This window comes from Eretmochelys imbricata, chromosome 5, assembly GCF_965152235.1.
Source record: "Eretmochelys imbricata isolate rEreImb1 chromosome 5, rEreImb1.hap1, whole genome shotgun sequence".
NCBI classification, from domain to species: domain Eukaryota; kingdom Metazoa; phylum Chordata; order Testudines; family Cheloniidae; genus Eretmochelys; species Eretmochelys imbricata.
Window position 1 is genome coordinate 61,338,328 of NC_135576.1, and position 4,323 is coordinate 61,342,650.

Below are 4,323 nucleotides of genomic sequence, written 5' to 3' on the forward strand. Positions count from 1 at the left end.
ACATGAAAATACCATCTGCTTTCTGAGATTAAACATTTTACACCTATTCAGTAACTGAATTGATAGACTGATTTACTAGATGTTTTAAGTGTGGTGTTTTAAACTATAGTATATCGTGATTTTGCTTCCATAATATGTTAAAGCTGATCTTACACATCCCATTAGTATTTCCCCCTCAGTTTTTATTCTGAATCAAAGATTTTACATTAATAGTGCAAATGAATCTGAGCAGTGCAGTGTAAGTTATGATTCTTGTTAAAAATGAGTACAAAGTTCAAATGGTGATGAAATCACTGTCAGCAAAACTAAAAAACAGAAAAGGGATCAGATCTGAGGAATATATTGGAAACTAGCTATATGACTTGAGAAGAATATTCACACATGAATGCCTTGCACTTCTCAAGACTTCAAGAGCAAAGGGAATTACAGCGTTCAAAGATCTGGAAAAGGGCAGTATACTGTACAGTACATTCCAAAATAAGAATGATCACAAGCCTTTATTCCAGTGGTATCTCATTATGTATCATTTAAAGAAATTATAGAGAAGGGAAAATTATGTAATCTGAAGACTTTGTGGACACAGCAGTACCTTTCAAAGCTGGTGAGCCTGCTTCAGAATGTAGTTGTGGGTAGGCGTTCTGCTCACAGAGGGGACCAGTCTGTGGCACATTGTGTGCTACATGAGGGAATAAGGCACCCCGTTTATTCCCTTGCACCAGCTTCCTGGATCATAGGTAGCAGCAAAGAGGAGCCTTTTCAGGGCTGCGTCATCTCCATGTAATTGAGCAGGACTGGGCACAGCAGGAGAGGGACTATAGGATGGGGTTGGGAATACCAATCCTCAGTGTGCTGGCTACCATAGGCCTAATACAAGGTACTTCCTCTGTGGAGGAAGAGGAAACTGGGAGGCAAACTGTGACTGAGGGTATGTCTACAGTACAAAATTATTTCAGAATTATTCTATTCAAATTTTCAGAAGCGATTTTATACATTCGGTCTTGTGTGTCCCCACTAAAGCGCGTGAATTCGGCGTAGTGCGTCCACAGTACAGAGGCTAGCATCGAATGTCGGAGCGGTGCACTGTGGGTAGCTTTCCCACAGTTCCCGCAGTCCCCGCCATCCATTGGAATTCTGGGTTAAGCTCCCAGTGCGTGATGGGGCAAAAACATTCTCACGAGTGTTTCAGGGTGTGTGTTGTCAGTCGCTCCTCCCATCATGAAAGCTAAGGCAGACAATTGTTTCGCGCCTTTTTGGTGTGCAGACGCCATACTGCTTTCAGCAGACGAAGCTGCACCGCTTCTCTCCTGGTACTATGACTCCACCTCGCATTTCCTCTCGTCTTTCTATGTAATCTCTATAAGTATCTACTCTTTCTCTTCCTCGTCGACCGCTTCACCATTGTGAACTGAGCAGCACAGCTTCCGCCACCAACTCTGCTCTCCCACTCTTGCCGCGCTACCAAGCTTCTCCATGTTGTCTGTCCTGGGCTCCCGCCTCCGTGAAAGCTACAGAAGACCACCATTTTCCACCTTTTTTTGGCTATCGTGAACCGAACAGCACCTCTTCTGCTGCCACTCTGCTTTCCTATGTATCGCGTCCTTTTTCCAGGATTACCTGTGCAGGTGCCATAGCGCGGCAAGCATGGAGCCCGCTCAGATCTCTGCTGCAGTTTTGACCATTGTAAATACCTCACGCATTATCCAGCAATATGTGCAGTACCTGCAAAACTGGGCGAGGAAGCGACAACACCGCGATTATGATAGTGATGAGGACATGGACACAGACGTTCCTAGAAGCATGGCATGTGGCGATTGGGAGATCACGGTGGCATTGGACCAGGTTCATGCTGTGGAACGCCGATTCTGGGCCCGGGAAACAAGCACAGACTGGTGGAACCACACAGTGTTGCAGGTATGGGATGATTCCCAGTGGCTGCAAAACTTTCATATGCGTAGGGCCACTTTCATGGAACTTTGTGACTTGCTGTCCCCAGCCCTGAAGTGCAAAGACACCCCAATGAGAGCAGCCCTCAGAGTTGAGAAGCGACTGGCCATAGCCCTGTGGAAGCTTGCAATGCCTGACAGCTACCAGTCAGTCAGGAATCAGTTTTGAGTAGGCAAATCTACTGTAGGGGTCTGCTGTGCTGCAAGTAACCAACACAATCTTTGACCAGCTGCTATCAAGGGTAGTGACTTTGGGAAATATGCAGACCATTGTGGATGGCTTTACTGTGCTGGGGTTCCCTAACTGCAGCGGGGCGATAGACGGAACTCATATCCCTATCTTGGCCTGGAACACCGGGGTAGCCAGTACGTAAACCGCAAGGGGTACTTTTCCATGGTGCTGCAAGCACTGGTGGATCACAAGGGACGTTTCACCGACATCAGTGTGGGATGCCCGGGAAAGGTGCATGATGCTCACATCTTCAGGAACTCTGGTCTGTTTGAACAGCTGCAGGAAGGGACTTACTTCCCAGACCAGAAAATTACTGTTGGGGATGTTGAAATGGCTATAGTTATCCTCGGGGACCCAGCCTAACCCTTAATGCCATGACTCATGAAGCCATACACAGGCACCCTGGACAGTAGTAAGGAGCAGTTCAACTATAGGCTGAGCAAGTGCAGAATGGTGGTAGAATGTGCTTTTGGATGTTTGAAAGCATGCTGGTGCAGTTTACTGACTCGGTTAGAGCTGAGCACAACCAATATTCCAATTGTAATTGCTGCTTGTTATGTGCTCCACAATATCTGTGAGAGTAAGGGGGAGACTTTTAGGTTGGGGTGGGAGGTTGAGACAACTCGCCTGGCCGCCAATTTCGCACAGCCAGACAACAGGGTGATTAGAAGAGCGCAGCAGGGTGCGGTGCGCATCAGAGAAACTTTGAAAGCCAGTTTCATGACTGGCCAGGGTATGGTATGACAGTTGTGTTTGTTTCTCTTGAAGTTACCCGCCCCCTATGTATATGAAAGGAAAAAAAGTCACAATTGTTTAAAAACTGTTCTTTATTATTTGTTGCACAACACATTGAGAGAAATCAGAAGGTAGACCGGGGAAGGGGGGGTACTGAGGGAGAGGGGTAGAGGAGGAGGGAAGGACAAGTCCAGAAACCATATCAAAATTACGGATATGCCAGCTTTCTGCTGCTTGTGCAATCCTCTGGGGTTCAGTGTGTGGGTCCCCGTAACCGCCTCCCCCCGCCGTGTTCTTGGGCATCTGGGTGAGGAGGCTATGGAACTTGAGAAGGAGGGGCTGCAGTGGCAGTCTGTGGTCTTGCTGCCTTTCCCGCATTAGATCCACCATACAGCGGAGCATGTCCATTTGCTCCCCCATGAGCTTGACCATAGCATCCTGCCTGCTCTCATTGTGCGCGTCCCTCCTCTCTTCGTGTTCATTTAACGCTTTCCAGGACTCCGCAATTGTTTGCCTCTATGCATTCAGCTGGTCCCTATCAGTGCGGGAGGACTGCATGAGCTCGGAAAACATGTTGTCCTGAGTTTGTTTTTTTCACGTTCTAATCTGGACCAGCCTCTGGGACGGAGTATATAGGGGCTGCGTTGAAACATTTGCACCTGCGGGAGGAGAAAAAGGGAGGGTAGTATTTTAAAAGATACATTTTAGAGAACGAAGGGGACACTTTCTCAGTGAAACAGGCAATTCATAGTACACAGCACATGTTCTTTCTGTACAAAGTCGCATTTTGCCTCATACTGAAGTGCCTGCCACTTTGGTGTGAGTAAGCCATCACACACAGCCACGCAACAGAATTCAGCTTGCAGGCAGCCATGGTAAACCCTATGGACATGTGGGGTTCTGCTTCTTCCGCATTCATTTCAATGCTTTCAAACTGCCAGGCCCCCTTTCCCATAGCAAGCAATGCCTGGTGCGTTTGCCATATAAAAGGAGGGTCCTGCAGGCTCTCTGGGATGATCGCTTCATATAACACCCTCCCACATACACACCGTGTGGCTCTGATGAGGCTCTGAGCAGGGATGAGCCTTTTAAACTAAACGCGAACAGCCCAGCGTGGCTGGGTTTCCCCCCATTCCCCACTGTGTGGCTCTGAACAGGCTCTCACTCACCAGAAGCGCCTTCTGCAGGGTCATGGTCCGGGAGCCCACACTGGGAGTCGGGGGAGGTTATCGGGTCCAGCATTAAGAATAGTTCCTGGCTGGGGGGGGAAACCGGATTGCCCACTTGCCGCCTGTGCACTGTCCTCCTCCTCCTCTTCGTCCTCCAATAACTCATCCTCCTCACTCCGTGCAACTCCCCCCTTGCAGGTGTCCACGGACAGTGGTGAGGTAGTGGTGATGTCACCCCCCATAA